The sequence below is a fragment of the Cyclopterus lumpus genome, chromosome 11, assembly GCF_009769545.1.
Source record: "Cyclopterus lumpus isolate fCycLum1 chromosome 11, fCycLum1.pri, whole genome shotgun sequence".
Taxonomy (NCBI): Eukaryota; Metazoa; Chordata; class Actinopteri; order Perciformes; family Cyclopteridae; genus Cyclopterus; species Cyclopterus lumpus.
This window is the reverse complement of record NC_046976.1, coordinates 1585476-1607664: the sequence shown is the minus strand read 5'-3', so window position 1 is coordinate 1607664 and position 22189 is coordinate 1585476. Positions and strand designations below refer to the sequence as shown.

Sequence of the window (22189 nt, the reverse complement as noted above, 5' to 3'; positions counted from 1 at the left end):
GGAGATGTTATTTTGTGCCGTGGACGGCTGTTCAAACGGAATGCCTTCAGTACTGCGACATATATCATAGATGATGCTATTTACAACAGTGAGGAAATCATTGGACTGGGATGCTTGTGGCATCGTGAGTTGGAGCCAAACTTTAACATTGGTCTGACGGTGAGGACATTCATCTCAGGTTAATTTCTTGCCTAAAACAACATAGCCCAACGTGGGGCTCGAACCCACGACCCTGATGATTAAGAGTCTCATGCTCTACCGACTGAGCTAGTCAGGCATAGAACACAATAAAAAGGGTAGTGGGTTCGAGCCCCTCTTTGGGTAATGCTATTGTATACTATCAACTACTTAGTATAAGTAATGCCTTTGGTCCTGCAAAGTATTTGACGGATGATGCTAGTTACCATTAATGAGAGGAATAAAAGGCTGAGAGAGTCAAATAAATAACTGAGCTGTCTAAAAGGGTAGTTGGTACTTTACAAAACACAAGGTAGGTGGTTGGTGATGTTTCATAAACGATAAAAAAAGAGGTTGTGACTTGGAGCTTGGAGATGTTATTTTGTACCGTGGACGGCTGTTCAAACGGAATGCCTTCAGTACTGCAACATGTATCATAGATGATGCTATTTACAACAGTGAGGAAATCATTGGACTGGGATGCTTGTGGCATCGTGAGTTGGAGCCAAACTTTAACATTGGTCTGACGGTGAGGACATTCATCTCAGGTTCATTTCTTGCCTAAAACAACATAGCCCAACGTGGGGCTCTACCGACTGAGCTAGTCAGGCATAGCACATAAGAAAAAAGGGTAGTGGGTTCGAGCCCCTCTTTGGGTAATGCTATTGTATACTATCAACTACTTAGTTTAAGTAATGCCTTTGGTCCTGCAAAGTATTTGACAGATGATGCTAGTTACCATTAATGAGAGAAATAGAAGGCTGAGAGAGTCAAATAAATAACTGAGCTGTCTAAAAGGGTAGTTGGTACTTTACAAAACACAAGGTAGGTGGTTGGTGATGTTTCATAAACGATAAAAAAAGAGGTTGTGACTTGGAGCTTATTCTTGGGAGATGTTATTTTGTGCCGTGGACGGCTGTTCAAACGGAATGCCTTCAGTACTGCGACATATATCATAGATGATGCTATTTACAACAGTGAGGAAATCATTGGACTGGGATGCTTGTGGCATCGTGAGTTGGAGCCAAACTTTAACATTGGTCTGACGGTGAAGACATTCATCTCAGGTTAATTTCTTGCCTAAAACAATATAGCCCAACGTGGGGCTCGAAGCCACGACCCTGAGATTTCCCTTGGTCCTGCAAAGTATTTGACGGATGATGCTAGTTACCCGTAATGAGAGGAATCAAAGGCTGTGAGAGTCAAAGATAATTTAGCTGTCTAAAAGGGTAGTTGGTACTTTACAAAAAAACACAAGGTAGGTTGTTGGTGATGTTTTTATAAACGATAAAAAAAGAGGTTGTGACTTGGAGCTTGGAGATGTTATTTTGTGCCGTGGACGGCTGTTCAAACGGAATGCCTTCAGTACTGCAACATATATCATAGATGATGCTATTTACAACAGTGAGGAAATCATTGGACTGGGATGCTTGTGGCATCGTGAGTTGGAGCCAAACTTTAACATTGGTCTGACGGTGAGGACATTCATCTCAGGTTCATTTCTTGCCTAAAACAACATAGCCCAACGTGGGGCTCGAACCCACGACCCTGAGATTAAGAGTCTCATGCTCTACCGACTGAGCTAGTCAGGCATAGCACACAATAAAAAGGGTAGTGGGTTCGAGCCCCTCTTTGGGTAATGCTATTGTATACTATCAACTACTTAGTTTAAGTAATGCCTTTGGTCCTGCAAAGTATTTGACGGATGATGCTAGTTACCATTAATGAGAGGAATAGAAGGCTGAGAGAGTCAAATAAATAACTGAGCTGTCTAAAAGGGTAGTTGGTACTTTACAAAACACAAGGTAGGTGGTTGGTGATGTTTCATAAACGATAAAAAAAGAGGTTGTGACTTGAAGCTATTCTTGGGAGATGTTATTTTGTGCCGTGGACGGCTGTTCAAACGGAATGCCTTCAGTACTCTGCGACATATATCATAGATGATGCTATTTACAACAGTGAGGAATCATTGGACTGGGATGCTTGTGGCATCGTGAGTTGGAGCCAAACTTTAACATTGGTCTGACGGTGAAGACATTCATCTCAGGTTAATTTCTTGCCTAAAACAATATAGCCCAACGTGGGGCTCGAAGCCACGACCCTGAGATTTCCCTTGGTCCTGCAAAGTATTTGACGGATGATGCTAGTTACCCGTAATGAGAGGAATCAAAGGCTGTGAGAGTCAAAGATAATTTAGCTGTCTAAAAGGGTAGTTGGTACTTTACAAAAAAACACAAGGTAGGTTGTTGGTGATGTTTTTATAAACGATAAAAAAAGAGGTTGTGACTTGGAGCTTGGAGATGTTATTTTGTGCCGTGGACGGCTGTTCAAACGGAATGCCTTCAGTACTGCGAACATATATCATAGATGATGCTATTTACAACAGTGAGGAAATCATTGGACTGGGATGCTTGTGGCATCGTGAGTTGGAGCCCAACTTTAACATTGGTCTGACGGTGAAGACATTCATCTCAGGTTAATTTCTTGCCTAAAACAATATAGCCCAACGTGGGGCTCGAAGCCACGACCCTGAGATTTCCCTTGGTCCTGCAAAGTATTTGACGGATGATGCTAGTTACCATTAATGAGAGGAATAAAAGGCTGAGAGAGTCAAATAAATAACTGAGCTGTCTAAAAGGGTAGTTGGTACTTTACAAAACACAAGGTAGGTGGTTGGTGATGTTTCATAAACGATAAAAAAAGAGGTTGTGACTTGAAGCTTATTCTTGGGAGATGTTATTTTGTGCCGTGGACGGCTGTTCAAACGGAATGCCTTCAGTACTGCGACATATATCATAGATGATGCTATTTACAACAGTGAGGAAATCATTGGACTGGGATGCTTGTGGCATCGTGAGTTGGAGCCAAACTTTAACATTGGTCTGACGGTGAGGACATTCATCTCAGGTTCATTTCTTGCCTAAAACAACATAGCCCAACGTGGGGCTCGAACCCACGACCCTGAGATTAAGAGTCTCATGCTCTACCGACTGAGCTAGTCAGGCATAGAACACAATAAAAAGGGTAGTGGGTTCGAGCCCCTCTTTGGGTAATGCTATTGTATACTATCAACTACTTAGTTTAAGTAATGCCTTTGGTCCTGCAAAGTATTTGACGGATGATGCTAGTTACCATTAATGAGAGGAATAAAAGGCTGAGAGAGTCAAATAAATAACTGAGCTGTCTAAAAGGGTAGTTGGTACTTTACAAAACACAAGGTAGGTGGTTGGTGATGTTTCATAAACGATAAAAAAAGAGGTTGTGACTTGGAGCTTGGAGATGTTATTTTGTGCCGTGGACGGCTGTTCAAACGGAATGCCTTCAGTACTGCAACATATATCATAGATGATGCTATTTACAACAGTGAGGAAATCATTGGACTGGGATGCTTGTGGCATCGTGAGTTGGAGCCAAACTTTAACATTGGTCTGACGGTGAGGACATTCATCTCAGGTTCATTTCTTGCCTAAAACAACATAGCCCAACGTGGGGCTCGAACCCACGACCCTGAGATTAAGAGTCTCATGCTCTACCGACTGAGCTAGTCAGGCATAGCACATAATAAAAAGGGTAGTGGGTTCGAGCCCCTCTTTGGGTAATGCTATTGTATACTATCAACTACTTAGTTAAGTAATGCCTTTGGTCCTGCAAAGTATTTGACAGGATGATGCTAGTTACCATTAATGAGAGAAATAGAAGGCTGAGAGAGTCAAATAAATAACTGAGCTGTCTAAAAGGGTAGTTGGTACTTTACAAAACACAAGGTAGGTGGTTGGTGATGTTTCATAAACGATAAAAAAAGAGGTTGTGACTTGGAGCTTATTCTTGGGAGATGTTATTTTGTGCCGTGGACGGCTGTTCAAACGGAATGCCTTCAGTACTGCGACATATATCATAGATGATGCTATTTACAACAGTGAGGAAATCATTGGACTGGGATGCTTGTGGCATCGTGAGTTGGAGCCAAACTTTAACATTGGTCTGACGGTGAAGACATTCATCTCAGGTTAATTTCTTGCCTAAAACAATATAGCCCAACGTGGGGCTCGAAGCCACGACCCTGAGATTTCCCTTGGTCCTGCAAAGTATTTGACGGATGATGCTAGTTACCCGTAATGAGAGGAATCAAAGGCTGTGAGAGTCAAAGATAATTTAGCTGTCTAAAAGGGTAGTTGGTACTTTACAAAAAAACACAAGGTAGGTTGTTGGTGATGTTTTTATAAACGATAAAAAAAGAGGTTGTGACTTGGAGCTTGGAGATGTTATTTTGTGCCGTGGACGGCTGTTCAAACGGAATGCCTTCAGTACTGCAACATATATCATAGATGATGCTATTTACAACAGTGAGGAAATCATTGGACTGGGATGCTTGTGGCATCGTGAGTTGGAGCCAAACTTTAACATTGGTCTGACGGTGAGGACATTCATCTCAGGTTCATTTCTTGCCTAAAACAACATAGCCCAACGTGGGGCTCTACCGACTGAGCTAGTCAGGCATAGCACATAAGAAAAAAGGGTAGTGGGTTCGAGCCCCTCTTTGGGTAATGCTATTGTATACTATCAACTACTTAGTTTAAGTAATGCCTTTGGTCCTGCAAAGTATTTGACGGATGATGCTAGTTACCATTAATGAGAGGAATAAAAGGCTGAGAGAGTCAAATAAATAACTGAGCTGTCTAAAAGGGTAGTTGGTACTTTACAAAACACAAGGTAGGTGGTTGGTGATGTTTCATAAACGATAAAAAAAAGAGGTTTGTGACTTGGAGCTTGGAGATGTTATTTTGTGCCGTGGACGGCTGTTCAAACGGAATGCCTTCAGTACTGCAACATATATCATAGATGATGCTATTTACAACAGTGAGGAAATCATTGGACTGGGATGCTTGTGGCATCGTGAGTTGGAGCCAAACTTTAACATTGGTCTGACGGTGAGGACATTCATCTCAGGTTCATTTCTTGCCTAAAAACAACATAGCCCAACGTGGGGCTCGAACCCACGACCCTGAGATTAAGAGTCTCATGCTCTACCGACTGAGCTAGTCAGGCATAGCACATAAGAAAAAGGGTAGTGGGTTCGAGCCCCTCTTTGGGTAATGCTATTGTATACTATCAACTACTTAGTTTAAGTAATGCCTTTGGTCCTGCAAAGTATTTGACAGGATGATGCTAGTTACCATTAATGAGAGAAATAGAAGGCTGAGAGAGTCAAATAAATAACTGAGCTGTCTAAAAGGGTAGTTGGTACTTTACAAAACACAAGGTAGGTGGTTGGTGATGTTTCATAAACGATAAAAAAAGAGGTTGTGACTTGGAGCTTATTCTTGGGAGATGTTATTTTGTGCCGTGGACGGCTGTTCAAACGGAATGCCTTCAGTACTGCGACATATATCATAGATGATGCTATTTACAACAGTGAGGAAATCATTGGACTGGGATGCTTGTGGCATCGTGAGTTGGAGCCAAACTTTAACATTGGTCTGACGGTGAAGACATTCATCTCAGGTTAATTTCTTGCCTAAAACAATATAGCCCAACGTGGGGCTCGAAGCCACGACCCTGAGATTTCCCTTGGTCCTGCAAAGTATTTGACGGATGATGCTAGTTACCCGTAATGAGAGGAATCAAAGGCTGTGAGAGTCAAAGATAATTTAGCTGTCTAAAAGGGTAGTTGGTACTTTACAAAAAAACACAAGGTAGGTTGTTGGTGATGTTTTTATAAACGATAAAAAAAAGAGGTTGTGACTTGGAGCTTGGAGATGTTATTTTGTGCCGTGGACGGCTGTTCAAACGGAATGCCTTCAGTACTGCAACATATATCATAGATGATGCTATTTACAACAGTGAGGAAATCATTGGACTGGGATGCTTGTGGCATCGTGAGTTGGAGCCAAACTTTAACATTGGTCTGACGGTGAGGACATTCATCTCAGGTTCATTTCTTGCCTAAAACAACATAGCCCAACGTGGGGCTCTACCGACTGAGCTAGTCAGGCATAGCACATAAGAAAAAAAGGGTAGTGGGTTCGAGCCCCTCTTTGGGTAATGCTATTGTATACTATCAACTACTTAGTTTAAGTAATGCCTTTGGTCCTGCAAAGTATTTGACAGATGATGCTAGTTACCATTAATGAGAGAAATAGAAGGCTGAGAGAGTCAAATAAATAACTGAGCTGTCTAAAAGGGTAGTTGGTACTTTACAAAACACAAGGTAGGTGGTTGGTGATGTTTCATAAACGATAAAAAAAAGAGGTTGTGACTTGGAGCTTATTCTTGGGAGATGTTATTTTGTGCCGTGGACGGCTGTTCAAACGGAATGCCTTCAGTACTGCGACATATATCATAGATGATGCTATTTACAACAGTGAGGAAATCATTGGACTGGGATGCTTGTGGCATCGTGAGTTGGAGCCAAACTTTAACATTGGTCTGACGGTGAAGACATTCATCTCAGGTTAATTTCTTGCCTAAAACAATATAGCCCAACGTGGGGCTCGAAGCCACGACCCTGAGATTTCCCTTGGTCCTGCAAAGTATTTGACGGATGATGCTAGTTACCCTTAATGAGAGGAATCAAAGGCTGTAGAGAGTCAAATAATAATTTAGCTGTCTAAAAGGGTAGTTGGTACTTTACAAAAAACACAAGGTAGGTGGTTGGTGATGTTTTATAAACGATAAAAAAAGAGGTTGTGACTTGGAGCTTGGAGATGTTATTTTGTGCCGTGGACGGCTGTTCAAACGGAATGCCTTCAGTACTGCAACATATATCATAGATGATGCTATTTACAACAGTGAGGAAATCATTGGACTGGGATGCTTGTGGCATCGTGAGTTGGAGCCAAACTTTAACATTGGTCTGACGGTGAGGACATTCATCTCAGGTTCATTTCTTGCCTAAAACAACATAGCCCAACGTGGGGCTCGAACCCACGACCCTGAGATTAAGAGTCTCATGCTCTACCGACTGAGCTAGTCAGGCATAGCACACAATAAAAAGGGTAGTGGGTTCGAGCCCCTCTTTGGGTAATGCTATTGTATACTATCAACTACTTAGTTTAAGTAATGCCTTTGGTCCTGCAAAGTATTTGACGGATGATGCTAGTTACCATTAATGAGAGGAATAAAAGGCTGAGAGAGTCAAATAAATAACTGAGCTGTCTAAAAGGGTAGTTGGTACTTTACAAAACACAAGGTAGGTGGTTGGTGATGTTTCATAAACGATAAAAAAAGAGGTTGTGACTTGGAGCTTGGAGATGTTATTTTGTGCCGTGGACGGCTGTTCAAACGGAATGCCTTCAGTACTGCGAACATATATCATAGATGATGCTATTTACAACAGTGAGGAAATCATTGGACTGGGATGCTTGTGGCATCGTGAGTTGGAGCCAAACTTTAACATTGGTCTGACGGTGAGGACATTCATCTCAGGTTAATTTCTTGCCTAAAACAACATAGCCCAACGTGGGGCTCGAACCCACGACCCTGAGATTAAGAGTCTCATGCTCTACCGACTGAGCTAGTCAGGCATAGAACACAATAAAAAGGGTAGTGGGTTCGAGCCCCTCTTTGGGTAATGCTATTGTATACTATCAACTACTTAGTTTAAGTAATGCCTTTGGTCCTGCAAAGTATTTGACGGATGATGCTAGTTACCATTAATGAGAGGAATAGAAGGCTGAGAGAGTCAAATAAATAACTGAGCTGTCTAAAAGGGTAGTTGGTACTTTACAAAACACAAGGTAGGTGGTTGGTGATGTTTCATAAACGATAAAAAAAGAGGTTGTGACTTGGAGCTTGGAGATGTTATTTTGTGCCGTGGACGGCTGTTCAAACGGAATGCCTTCAGTACTGCGAACATATATCATAGATGATGCTATTTACAACAGTGAGGAAATCATTGGACTGGGATGCTTGTGGCATCGTGAGTTGGAGCCAAACTTTAACATTGGTCTGACGGTGAGGACATTCATCTCAGGTTAATTTCTTGCCTAAAACAACATAGCCCAACGTGGGGCTCGAACCCACGACCCTGAGATTAAGAGTCTCATGCTCTACCGACTGAGCTAGTCAGGCATAGAACACAATAAAAAAGGGTAGTGGGTTCGAGCCCCTCTTTGGGTAATGCTATTGTATACTATCAACTACTTAGTTTAAGTAATGCCTTTGGTCCTGCAAAGTATTTGACGGATGATGCTAGTTACCATTAATGAGAGGAATAAAAGGCTGAGAGAGTCAAATAAATAACTGAGCTGTCTAAAAGGGTAGTTGGTACTTTACAAAACACAAGGTAGGTGGTTGGTGATGTTTCATAAACGATAAAAAAAGAGGTTGTGACTTGGAGCTTGGAGATGTTATTTTGTGCCGTGGACGGCTGTTCAAACGGAATGCCTTCAGTACTGCAACATGTATCATAGATGATGCTATTTACAACAGTGAGGAAATCATTGGACTGGGATGCTTGTGGCATCGTGAGTTGGAGCCAAACTTTAACATTGGTCTGACGGTGAGGACATTCATCTCAGGTTCATTTCTTGCCTAAAACAACATAGCCCAACGTGGGGCTCTACCGACTGAGCTAGTCAGGCATAGCACATAAGAAAAAAGGGTAGTGGGTTTGAGCCCCTCTTTGGGTAATGCTATTGTATACTATCAACTACTTAGTTTAAGTAATGCCTTTGGTCCTGCAAAGTATTTGACAGATGATGCTAGTTACCATTAATGAGAGAAATAGAAGGCTGAGAGAGTCAAATAAATAACTGAGCTGTCTAAAAGGGTAGTTGGTATTTTACAAAACACAAGGTAGGTGGTTGGTGATGTTTCATAAACGATAAAAAAAGAGGTTGTGACTTGGAGCTTATTCTTGGGAGATGTTATTTTGTGCCGTGGACGGCTGTTCAAACGGAATGCCTTCAGTACTGCGACATATATCATAGATGATGCTATTTACAACAGTGAGGAAATCATTGGACTGGGATGCTTGTGGCATCGTGAGTTGGAGCCAAACTTTAACATTGGTCTGACGGTGAAGACATTCATCTCAGGTTAATTTCTTGCCTAAAACAATATAGCCCAACGTGGGGCTCGAAGCCACGACCCTGAGATTTCCCTTGGTCCTGCAAAGTATTTGACGGATGATGCTAGTTACCCGTAATGAGAGGAATCAAAGGCTGTGAGAGTCAAAGATAATTTAGCTGTCTAAAAGGGTAGTTGGTACTTTACAAAAAAACACAAGGTAGGTTGTTGGTGATGTTTTTATAAACGATAAAAAAAGAGGTTGTGACTTGGAGCTTGGAGATGTTATTTTGTGCCGTGGACGGCTGTTCAAACGGAATGCCTTCAGTACTGCAACATATATCATAGATGATGCTATTTACAACAGTGAGGAAATCATTGGACTGGGATGCTTGTGGCATCGTGAGTTGGAGCCCAACTTTAACATTGGTCTGACGGTGAAGACATTCATCTCAGGTTAATTTCTTGCCTAAAACAATATAGCCCAACGTGGGGCTCGAAGCCACGACCCTGAGATTTCCCTTGGTCCTGCAAAGTATTTGACGGATGATGCTAGTTACCATTAATGAGAGGAATAGAAGGCTGAGAGAGTCAAATAAATAACTGAGCTGTCTAAAAGGGTAGTTGGTACTTTACAAAACACAAGGTAGGTGGTTGGTGATGTTTCATAAACGATAAAAAAAGAGGTTGTGAATTGGAGCTTATTCTTGGGAGATGTTATTTTGTGCCGTGGACGGCTGTTCAAACGGAATGCCTTCAGTACTGCGACATATATCATAGATGATGCTATTTACAACAGTGAGGAAATCATTGGACTGGGATGCTTGTGGCATCGTGAGTTGGAGCCAAACTTTAACATTGGTCTGACGGTGAAGACATTCATCTCAGGTTAATTTCTTGCCTAAAACAATATAGCCCAACGTGGGGCTCGAAGCCACGACCCTGAGATTTCCCTTGGTCCTGCAAAGTATTTGACGGATGATGCTAGTTACCCGTAATGAGAGGAATCAAAGGCTGTGAGAGTCAAAGATAATTTAGCTGTCTAAAAGGGTAGTTGGTACTTTACAAAAAAACACAAGGTAGGTTGTTGGTGATGTTTTTATAAACGATAAAAAAAGAGGTTGTGACTTGGAGCTTGGAGATGTTATTTTGTGCCGTGGACGGCTGTTCAAACGGAATGCCTTCAGTACTGCGACATATATCATAGATGATGCTATTTACAACAGTGAGGAAATCATTGGACTGGGATGCTTGTGGCATCGTGAGTTGGAGCCCAACTTTAACATTGGTCTGACGGTGAAGACATTCATCTCAGGTTAATTTCTTGCCTAAAACAATATAGCCCAACGTGGGGCTCGAAGCCACGACCCTGAGATTTCCCTTGGTCCTGCAAAGTATTTGACGGATGATGCTAGTTACCATTAATGAGAGGAATAAAAGGCTGAGAGAGTCAAATAAATAACTGAGCTGTCTAAAAGGGTAGTTGGTACTTTACAAAACACAAGGTAGGTGGTTGGTGATGTTTCATAAACGATAAAAAAAGAGGTTGTGACTTGAAGCTTATTCTTGGGAGATGTTATTTTGTGCCGTGGACGGCTGTTCAAACGGAATGCCTTCAGTACTGCGACATATATCATAGATGATGCTATTTACAACAGTGAGGAAATCATTGGACTGGGATGCTTGTGGCATCGTGAGTTGGAGCCAAACTTTAACATTGGTCTGACGGTGAGGACATTCATCTCAGGTTCATTTCTTGCCTAAAACAACATAGCCCAACGTGGGGCTCGAACCCACGACCCTGAGATTAAGAGTCTCATGCTCTACCGACTGAGCTAGTCAGGCATAGAACACAATAAAAAGGGTAGTGGGTTCGAGCCCCTCTTTGGGTAATGCTATTGTATACTATCAACTACTTAGTTTAAGTAATGCCTTTGGTCCTGCAAAGTATTTGACGGATGATGCTAGTTACCATTAATGAGAGGAATAAAAGGCTGAGAGAGTCAAATAAATAACTGAGCTGTCTAAAAGGGTAGTTGGTACTTTACAAAACACAAGGTAGGTGGTTGGTGATGTTTCATAAACGATAAAAAAAGAGGTTGTGACTTGGAGCTTGGAGATGTTATTTTGTGCCGTGGACGGCTGTTCAAACGGAATGCCTTCAGTACTGCAACATATATCATAGATGATGCTATTTACAACAGTGAGGAAATCATTGGACTGGGATGCTTGTGGCATCGTGAGTTGGAGCCAAACTTTAACATTGGTCTGACGGTGAGGACATTCATCTCAGGTTCATTTCTTGCCTAAAACAACATAGCCCAACGTGGGGCTCGAACCCACGACCCTGAGATTAAGAGTCTCATGCTCTACCGACTGAGCTAGTCAGGCATAGCACATAAGAAAAAGGGTAGTGGGTTCGAGCCCCTCTTTGGGTAATGCTATTGTATACTATCAACTACTTAGTTTAAGTAATGCCTTTGGTCCTGCAAAGTATTTGACAGATGATGCTAGTTACCATTAATGAGAGAAATAGAAGGCTGAGAGAGTCAAATAAATAACTGAGCTGTCTAAAAGGGTAGTTGGTACTTTACAAAACACAAGGTAGGTGGTTGGTGATGTTTCATAAACGATAAAAAAAGAGGTTGTGACTTGGAGCTTATTCTTGGGAGATGTTATTTTGTGCCGTGGACGGCTGTTTAAACGGAATGCCTTCAGTACTGCGACATATATCATAGATGATGCTATTTACAACAGTGAGGAAATCATTGGACTGGGATGCTTGTGGCATCGTGAGTTGGAGCCAAACTTTAACATTGGTCTGACGGTGAAGACATTCATCTCAGGTTAATTTCTTGCCTAAAACAATATAGCCCAACGTGGGGCTCGAAGCCACGACCCTGAGATTTCCCTTGGTCCTGCAAAGTATTTGACGGATGATGCTAGTTACCATTAATGAGAGAAATAGAAGGCTGAGAGAGTCAAATAAATAACTGAGCTGTCTAAAAGGGTAGTTGGTACTTTACAAAACACAAGGTAGGTGGTTGGTGATGTTTCATAAACGATAAAAAAAGAGGTTGTGACTTGGAGCTTGGAGATGTTATTTTGTGCCGTGGACGGCTGTTCAAACGGAATGCCTTCAGTACTGCAACATATATCATAGATGATGCTATTTACAACAGTGAGGAAATCATTGGACTGGGATGCTTGTGGCATCGTGAGTTGGAGCCAAACTTTAACATTGGTCTGACGGTGAGGACATTCATCTCAGGTTCATTTCTTGCCTAAAACAACATAGCCCAACGTGGGGCTCGAACCCACGACCCTGAGATTAAGAGTCTCATGCTCTACCGACTGAGCTAGTCAGGCATAGCACACAATAAAAAGGGTAGTGGGTTCGAGCCCCTCTTTGGGTAATGCTATTGTATACTATCAACTACTTAGTTTAAGTAATGCCTTTGGTCCTGCAAAGTATTTGACGGATGATGCTAGTTACCATTAATGAGAGAAATAGAAGGCTGAGAGAGTCAAATAAATAACTGAGCTGTCTAAAAGGGTAGTTGGTACTTTACAAAACACAAGGTAGGTGGTTGGTGATGTTTCATAAACGATAAAAAAAGAGGTTGTGACTTGGAGCTTATTCTTGGGAGATGTTATTTTGTGCCGTGGACGGCTGTTCAAACGGAATGCCTTCAGTACTGCGACATATATCATAGATGATGCTATTTACAACAGTGAGGAAATCATTGGACTGGGATGCTTGTGGCATCGTGAGTTGGAGCCAAACTTTAACATTGGTCTGACGGTGAAGACATTCATCTCAGGTTAATTTCTTGCCTAAAACAATATAGCCCAACGTGGGGCTCGAAGCCACGACCCTGAGATTTCCCTTGGTCCTGCAAAGTATTTGACGGATGATGCTAGTTACCCGTAATGAGAGGAATCAAAGGCTGTGAGAGTCAAAGATAATTTAGCTGTCTAAAAGGGTAGTTGGTACTTTACAAAAAAACACAAGGTAGGTTGTTGGTGATGTTTTTATAAACGATAAAAAAAGAGGTTGTGACTTGGAGCTTGGAGATGTTATTTTGTGCCGTGGACGGCTGTTCAAACGGAATGCCTTCAGTACTGCAACATATATCATAGATGATGCTATTTACAACAGTGAGGAAATCATTGGACTGGGATGCTTGTGGCATCGTGAGTTGGAGCCAAACTTTAACATTGGTCTGACGGTGAGGACATTCATCTCAGGTTAATTTCTTGCCTAAAACAACATAGCCCAACGTGGGGCTGGAACCCACGACCCTGAGATTAAGAGTCTAATGCTCTACCGACTGAGCTAGTCAGGCATAGCACACAATAAAAAGGGTTGTGGGTTCGAGCCCCTCTTTGGGTAATGCTATTGTATACTATCAACTACTTAGTTTAAGTAATGCCTTTGGTCCTGCAAAGTATTTGACGGATGATGCTAGTTACCATTAATGAGAGGAATAGAAGGCTGAGAGAGTCAAATAAATAACTGAGCTGTCTAAAAGGGTAGTTGGTACTTTACAAAACACAAGGTAGGTGGTTGGTGATGTTTCATAAACGATAAAAAAAGAGGTTGTGACTTGGAGCTTATTCTTGGGAGATGTTATTTTGTGCCGTGGACGGCTGTTCAAACGGAATGCCTTCAGTACTGCGACATATATCATAGATGATGCTATTTACAACAGTGAGGAAATCATTGGACTGGGATGCTTGTGGCATCGTGAGTTGGAGCCAAACTTTAACATTGGTCTGACGGTGAGGACATTCATCTCAGGTTAATTTCTTGCCTAAAACAACATAGCCCAACGTGGGGCTCGAACCCACAACCCTGAGATTAAGAGTCTCATGCTCTACTGACTGAGCTAGTCAGGCATAGCACACAATAAAAAGGGTAGTGGGTTCGAGCCCCTCTTTGGGTAATGCTATTGTATACTATCAACTACTTAGTTTAAGTAATGCCTTTGGTCCTGCAAAGTATTTGACGGATGATGCTAGTTACCATTAATGAGAGGAATAGAAGGCTGAGAGAGTCAAATAAATAACTGAGCTGTCTAAAAGGGTAGTTGGTACTTTACAAAACACAAGGTAGGTGGTTGGTGATGTTTCATAAACGATAAAAAAAGAGGTTGTGAATTGGAGCTTATTCTTGGGAGATGTTATTTTGTGCCGTGGACGGCTGTTCAAACGGAATGCCTTCAGTACTGCGACATATATCATAGATGATGCTATTTACAACAGTGAGGAAATCATTGGACTGGGATGCTTGTGGCATCGTGAGTTGGAGCCCAACTTTAACATTGGTCTAACGGTGAGGACATTCATCTCAGGTTAATTTCTTGCCTAAAACAATATAGCCCAACGTGGGGCTCGAACCCACGACCCTGAGATTAAGAGTCTCATGCTCTACCGACTGAGCTAGTCAGGCATAGCAAATCAGAAAAACTGAGCTGTCTAAAAGGGTAGTTGGCACTTTACAAAACACAAGGTAGGTGGTTGGTGATGTTTCATAAACGATAAAAAAAGAGGTTGTGACTTGGAGCCTAATCTTGGGAGATGTTATTTTGTGCCGTGGACGTCTGTGCAAACGGAATACCTTCAGTACTGCGACATATATCATAGATGATGCTTAAGTTTAAGTAATACCTTTGGTCCTGCAACGTATATAACAGATGATGCTAGATTCCATTAATGAGAGGAATCAAAGGCTGTGAGAGTCAAAGATAATTGAGCTGTCTAAAAGGGTAGTTGGTACTTTACAAAACACAATGTAGGTGGTTTTTGCTCTACCGACTGAGCTAGTCTGGCATAGGATAACAGAAGAAAGGTTGTTGGACGAGCCCCACCTTGGGTAATGCTATTGTATACTATTGTCCTGCACGATAAATCATAGATAATGCTAGTTACAATTAAACATTGTAATCCAAGTCCGTTAGAATTTTTAACAGTGAATTTATCATTGGACTGGGTGGCTTGTGGCGTCGTGAGTTGGAGCTAATCTTGAACTGTGGTCTGACGCTGAACACATTCATCTCAGGTTAAGTACTTGCCTATAACACCAACACCTAACGTTGGTCTGTAACCCACTTTGGGCTCTGAGATTAAGGGTCTCATGTTCTACCAAATGAGCTAGCCGGGCATAGTTCAATAGTCCTGCAACATATATAGTAGATGATGCTATTTACAATTGATGGGCTTATGGGCCATTTATTAGTGTTGATACGAGCACTGATTGCTACATCTGCGAATTCATGGTATATGTATGGCAAACCGTGGTTTAGTGGTGAGCAGGGTCGTCCTTCAATCAGAGGATCTGCGTTTTGATCCCTGGCTCCGCTAGTCCTGGGGGTTAAGTGTCTTTGTCCCGCTGTGCCCACGGTATATGAATATTAGACACTTATTGGTAGGTGCCACTTTGCATGGTAGCTCCTACCATCAGTGCATGCATGGGGGTGAATGATGACAAGTAGTGCTTTGAGTGGTCGGAAGACTAGAAAAGCACTTTACAAGTAGAGGTTAATTTACCATATTCATGGTAGCATTGGTGATTGACTTTCACAACCAACAATGACCTCGAATTACGTGTGGCAATAAGAGCTAGCCGGACCTCGTACGGCAAAAGAAAACTTAAGTAATTTGAAACCTACCTTTGGCAATGATATTTTCTGGTGTGGACTACTGTGCTAAAGGTATGCCTTCAGTCCTGCAACATTTTTTAAAGATGATGTTAGATAGAATTGATGAGAGGGATAAAATTGTGGAAGTCAATGAGAATATTTTGTAATTTGGACATCATTGGACTAGGAGGCTTCTGTGAAGCCCCTTCAATTTAACACAATCCCTCTCTTTGACGGCCTGCTCTAGTCCATGTGATGAAAATGTTTTTTACACTTCATTTCGAAAATGTCTTTCAACCGACATCGACGCAGAGCCTTATTACACCAAGTGTTATACCTATGCTTGTCTGCAGCTATCTGCGGACCTGCAATAGTTTTATTAAGTATTTTCTTCCTCTGTATCCTATCTCTCCTTAAAAATGTAGACGTCATTAAACAAGAAAGGTGGAGTCATTGCACTCAAGCCTCGACCATACTTTTCGCATGGACATGTGCTGAAGCGGAATCGTCGCGAGGAAATGTTTGAATCTTTTATACTCTGTATGGACTTCTGCCACCTTTCTCCTTGCGACTGATCAACATTCTCCTAAAATGTAGGGTGAGTCAAAATGTCAGCATGGTTTCTCCATATCCGCATCAGCGTATTTGTGCACATACAGACTGAGACGAGACATACCGGTCCCCCATGAAGGGCCGTGCCTGGTATGACGTCATGTTAGCCTTGCGAACACTCGCAGATGCGTAAATCAGGGATTATTGTAAAAAACGCTTTGGATAAATGCTTCAGCTAAATTAATGTAGTAAAATGTAATGAAAGGGAATGCTTTTTTGGCTTTTAAGCTATTAAGTATAACCACAGTAAAACATCCACTGTTCTTAGGTGTTCCATCTGCCCTGCTGTTATCCATTCACTAGCTATTCTTTGATGTATGCTTTGAGATAAATTCAAGCATTAGCATGTTCAAACCTTTTCAGTTAAGTTACATGATGACAGCTCTTCACAGAAAAGTGGCAGACCCTCCACATCTCTCCTCTTTGCCATAAGCTGTCATGTCATTCATTTTGGCTGAAGGCCCCTAAAGTTCCCCAGAGGGTCTCACTATAATGCAACACGATGGCAGACATTAACCTCGAATTAGATCCTAAAGGTAAGATGGCGACAGGGATTTGTGGCTGTCACAGACGCTTACAGGCGATGTGGTGCCTTTTATTTTATTTTGCAGCTTGGGTGGAGGGGGTGGGATGTAATTAACCTCCTTGGTGGGGGAAATTCTATTACAAGCTCCTATTCTGCCATGCAAAGTGTGGTGCGGGGAGATGTCACAGGCCATCAAGCAGAAAGCTAGGGCTGTCTGCATTTTAAACCAAACTTCCAATTTTCTCCCCCTATCTTTCTTCATTCTCACTGAAGCTGGAAATTGAGTATGGCACACTTATGTGGAGAGGGAGGGAGGGGAATAAAAGGCGCGCTGCTTTTCAGGAGTTTAACAAGTTATTTATTCAATCTACATTACCTGTATGTTGGTATGGGCAGAGGGTTGTTTGTTCTTTTTGAAGCGCCTGGTCATGTATATGTCCCCTGACTGAATACAGAAGGAAGTCAGGGTCAAAGAACAATGTTATCCATCAAACTTTTTCCCACTGAAATTACAAAAGTCATCCATTTGTGCAATCTTCAAAACCATATTAATGCCAAACACAGTTTTTTTATCTTGATATTTTTGAATGGTGGCAAAGATGGCAGCCCGACAGCTACCTGTTTTTAAAACAACCCTCCAACAACCCTCCAATAACTAGCATCCAGCCATCTTTGGTTGATTACCTCTTATTGAAGTGATGTATGCTAATACGTAAGGGACACAAACCAAGGCTAAAAGGATAATGACAATCTTGTAAATGTTCCTTGCAAACCAAAGATAGACTGTTTTATTAAGTTATTAAAGAATACGGATTATACCATTTGGTTAGCATTTGTAGGTAAGTTGTTCCGTGTGCTAACAAACAGCTACCCAGCTAGTTGTAACTCTGACGACACCAGATGTAGTGCTTCATACACTACAAAAGATATCTAAGCACTAGACCATATGTTCACAGACTGACAGAGTGTGTGTGTATATGTGCATGTCTATATATGTGTTTGTGTTAAATCAATAATAAAGTATCCTACCTTCTCAACTCATTTCTAGATGAAAGTTACCGACTGTAACCACAATTCTATATGCGTAGTCAACCGTCGCTCTTGATTACCCAAAAATGAAAGTTACTGTGGGAAATAAAATTAAAGCATGAAATATTTTGTTCAACAGGAGACATTTGACACTAGAATGAAAACGGGTATGGGGAACAATACAGTTTTGGTACTGAGTCTTAGTAATTTTTTTTCATAATGTATAGAATTTAAAGTGTCATCGTTTGATTATACGCGTACAGCACAATATCCAGTGTCCTGTCTGCCTTAGAATCTTCATAGAGTCCTAACTAAATGTCCACCATTAATTTTCCTTTTAGTCTGAACGGAATGCAAGATGTGTTCAGCATTGTTCTGCAAAGTGCTTTTCACATTCCTGTCTTTGGATGGAAAGCTTAGCACGGAAAGGCCATTTTACAGTGAGAATAGAATGAATGTGAAAGAGGAATTAAAAGGGGTGGGTTTAATGGCCTCAAGAAAATTGCAGGCCACACGAGACCCCCCTTTGCTTCTGCTTCCCTGGAGCTTTGACTGACAGCTCTGTCGCTGCAACCATGTCTTTCCACTGCCAGTGGAGTCTGCTTTGGCTCTAGGTGTACAGAGACAGCTACAAAGAGATGGACGGTCTGTGACAAAACCAGCTCTTTAAGCTGCACTTCCTGACACTTCCCTCCCAGGACATATGTACCAATCACCTCGTGAAACAGCAGCTATGTTGCAAATTGTTACCATTGTAAAGAGTCACATTAACGTGTGGCATTTGCAAAGAAGCCAGTTCAGGCACTTTAGTACATGCGGGAATAGAGTGTTACCTTAGCAGGTAGGGTGCTGATCTGCATATGGATAAACGGGACATGTTCTTTACAATAGTTTAGGAAGACAGAATTGTTGAAAGATAGAGAGGGTCAGAGGAGCAGAATCAATTCTTGACCTTCAAGGATAAATGCTCCTTTGGTGTGAGCAGGTCTCTGTGGTGCTGAGGAGACTGGACCTAACCGACCCCAAGGGGTCCTGATCAACCATCCACGTTGGTTTGCCCTCGGGCCCCCTCGAATGTTACGGCCCTGACGTCTTCTGATATAAATCTTCATGAGGAAAAATGACACCACATCATCGTTTCATGTGTTCATAATATTAATAATAAAGCTCTACTTTTTTTACACTTTTAATACTTGTTTGTTGTGACTTCGTGATCAGGAATCATTTTGTTTCATTTCATGAATGAGAGCTGTACTTAGTGGACGTCTTAAGGCATATTCATTACATGCAACTCCGGGTTCCATGAAACACCTTTACCTTAAAATCCAAAATCAATAAACCAAGCCTTTAAAACTAAAGGAAAAAAGGACATGTAAAAAAAAGGAATGTATTTAAAAAATGCACATGATGAATGACTGAGCAAGCTCTAAAAATGCAAATAAAGCTAGTTTGCTTTGTGGTATATGTGTGTGTGTGTGCACATCAGAGCTGGCTGTGAAGCGAAGTAGCGTGGATGGGTAGCATCTGCATAGCATCTGCATAGAGGCCCTGTCTCTATTTATGCAGTTATGAGACTAGATGTGTGTGTAAACCACATTAGACTTCTCCCAAGCAGGAAATATCCTGGGTGTCAGCCTGTATTCTGTCAGTGTTTTCACTGATTGCTTCCTACATTTCATTATGCTAAATACAGCTTTTTACACACACGGCAAGGAGTGTTTTATAGGGAGGGTGGCCAGGAGACGCATCCCGGGAGTGTCTGAGCATGCCAGCCACGAACAGAGAGTGTCCCCAGCCAGCTGCTTATTGTGAACAGGTTTTTAAAAGCTTGTGACAGGGTGGACTGCAAAAGCAGACAACCACATCATCCTCAATTCTCCTCCTGCAATTCCAGTGGTTCAACAAGGCTGAAGACAAAGCCTCTGAGATCAGTTTGGCAGAGGGACGCCAAACGTGTCTACATTTTAAATCTGCTGTAGGAAATCCCACATTGGCTTGCTTAAGCTGCACGATAAAACAACACAAAAGAGGACAGCAGTAAATTAGTTCAATCATTTATTGTCATAATTGCACTATGTATGGACATTTTCAGCCAGCGCTTAAATTCAATTGGACTGTCTGTGAATATAATGAAGTTGTAACTGGCTGTAAGTACCGTATCTCTCCCAAAGGCTGTATGACATAAATGATCCAAAACAAATAAGAGGAGCTCTGCATGATCAAATGTCAGAGCCAACGGGGGGGTTCATGGAAAGGCAGGCAGGTGTCCAGAGGGTACGTCACATGACCCATTAGCTCATGGCAATGCCGAAACCCTTCATTTGGAACAGGAATTAAGTGCTGCCAAATAGAGGACTGGACTAATTTCAGGCTAGGCCACAGATGCTTCAATGCGGCGGATGTCTCATTGTGTAGTTGTCTCTACATTTAGGTGGCTGTGGGGAGTGACCAAGACTCTGATATAATCTCCTCCCCATGTCCAAGTAGTCTGCTGTTGGTTCAGGGGATTGCAAATGTAGCTTATTGGTTTTTGCTGATTATATTCTTCAGAGATCATCATTTGAAAGAAGACTGTGAAAATGGCTGATGTCTTTTTGGCTCCTCTTTTCTTTTTTGTGTGGATTCCCCACAGTAAACCAAGAGTTTTTGAATGCCTAAACCAAGATGGGAAGTTCAGTAATATTGTAACTATATTTGACGGGTGAAAACCTGACGAAAGCAGTTCTATTGCACATTTGGGGGTGTTTGAACTAAGTTTAGATTAATGGGAATTTAATTTCAAGGCAATCACCAGGAGCTACACACACAAAAGATCAAACACATAACCACACAGCTCTGCTGTTTCCAGTTGCTCCTGAATTCTACATTGACATGAAAACTTTCAGCCATATATGGTCTTCACTTTATAACTCTGTTAACAACTAGACAAATTGAAATACCCTAATTGTAAGTGGATAACAATGCGTTTTTGACTTTAAGAGTGCTACATTTTAAATTCAGAGCATTTCTATTGCCACCACGTGGCCCTTAATTAACGGTAGTTACAAACAGCGCAAACATCGGCAACAGTGCTGACAGAGCTAACAGTGTTAGTGCAAACGGATGGGTGGGCGCTACCCTTATCTCACAACCGACTGCTGTAAACGTGAGTCACAGTGCTGAGCGAGAGCAATTAGCTAGCTAGTGTGGCATGCTCGCATGCACTAAAAGGCAACTGAACTTACTGTAATGTGGAAGCTGTTAAACTGTTAACTGTAAAGATTCAGTATTGAGTTATCCCAGAATGTAACACACATGATCGTGAGTGTTCTTAATTGCTGAATAGTAGTATCTGAACTGACAGGAATGAGGAGCTGGGTTTGACAGTTGAAAGTAAGAAGGCATGCATGAGATAAGGAATACAGAAGAGCAAACTGACAGTCAGAGATTAATCAGCAAAATGAAACAGAGATAGTGACAATAAGACAGGAATTCAAGAAACACTTCTAAGGCCTGAGAACTTTACTACCACGGTTGAAGACAGAAGAAGCTGGCCAAGACTAGTAGAAAAGCCAGGGTTGACTACCACGGTTAGTCAGATATCTGGACAAATATTAAATGAATGCCCATACATTTTTTTAATGACGGTCCCCTGAGGATGAATTTGTTGATCCCCTGACATTTCCTCTAGAACCAACATGAGGATAAAATAAAAATGTGTTCAGTGTTTAAATTTATAACCAAATAACTGCAAAAACAATGTCATTTGCCACAACTGTACTTTGTGTCGTGCTAAACAGCAAATGTTAGCTTCAGAGGAGGATAGAGATACAGAGAGTATCTAAATTGTAATTAACTTGGCTTTGAAACAATGTTCTTAAAAGGTTAGTGTCATCATACAACTCTTCTTTTTAATTTTGTTCGCATTGACAGGGAAAAGCCTTCAATAAAGTCCAATGTTGGAATGAGAAGAACATCTGCTTTAAGCTTATGTGTAGCTCGGCTCATCAGTGGAGTGGAATGGAGGGGCTGCCAGTTCTTTAGCTACTTCCCAACCAACAAGAAAGCATCAGTGCATATAGCTGTTAACAAAATATGCAGTATCAAGCCTTTGATAAACAAGCTGCTCCTCCTCCATGATGGAGCCGTCTTTCTGGAAGCCATGGTAATTCCACCACGACGAGCACCACTACCAGTCCTAAGCACGTTCCAA

General features: G+C 41.7%; 11 non-coding genes across 11 annotated transcripts; all 11 read right to left on the bottom strand.

Annotated features, from left to right (window-relative positions):
* Positions 1-1696: 1696 nt before the first annotated feature.
* trnak-cuu lies at positions 1697-1769 on the bottom strand. Its single transcript has one exon. It is a non-coding gene; the product is annotated as a tRNA-Lys (tRNA).
* A 1340-nt stretch (positions 1770-3109) lies between these two features.
* trnak-cuu lies at positions 3110-3182 on the bottom strand. The gene has a single exon. It is a non-coding gene; the product is annotated as a tRNA-Lys (tRNA).
* A 473-nt stretch (positions 3183-3655) lies between these two features.
* Positions 3656-3728, bottom strand: trnak-cuu. Its single transcript has one exon. It is a non-coding gene; the product is annotated as a tRNA-Lys (tRNA).
* Positions 3729-5150: 1422 nt separating this feature from the next.
* Positions 5151-5223, bottom strand: trnak-cuu. Its single transcript has one exon. It is a non-coding gene; the product is annotated as a tRNA-Lys (tRNA).
* Positions 5224-7080: 1857 nt separating this feature from the next.
* Positions 7081-7153, bottom strand: trnak-cuu. The gene has a single exon. It is a non-coding gene; the product is annotated as a tRNA-Lys (tRNA).
* A 474-nt stretch (positions 7154-7627) lies between these two features.
* trnak-cuu lies at positions 7628-7700 on the bottom strand. Its single transcript has one exon. It is a non-coding gene; the product is annotated as a tRNA-Lys (tRNA).
* A 474-nt stretch (positions 7701-8174) lies between these two features.
* Positions 8175-8247, bottom strand: trnak-cuu. Its single transcript has one exon. It is a non-coding gene; the product is annotated as a tRNA-Lys (tRNA).
* A 2711-nt stretch (positions 8248-10958) lies between these two features.
* Positions 10959-11031, bottom strand: trnak-cuu. Its single transcript has one exon. It is a non-coding gene; the product is annotated as a tRNA-Lys (tRNA).
* Positions 11032-11504: 473 nt separating this feature from the next.
* On the bottom strand, positions 11505-11577 carry trnak-cuu. The gene has a single exon. It is a non-coding gene; the product is annotated as a tRNA-Lys (tRNA).
* A 905-nt stretch (positions 11578-12482) lies between these two features.
* Positions 12483-12555, bottom strand: trnak-cuu. Its single transcript has one exon. It is a non-coding gene; the product is annotated as a tRNA-Lys (tRNA).
* A 2013-nt stretch (positions 12556-14568) lies between these two features.
* Positions 14569-14641, bottom strand: trnak-cuu. Its single transcript has one exon. It is a non-coding gene; the product is annotated as a tRNA-Lys (tRNA).
* Between the last annotated feature and the right edge of the window lie 7548 nt (positions 14642-22189).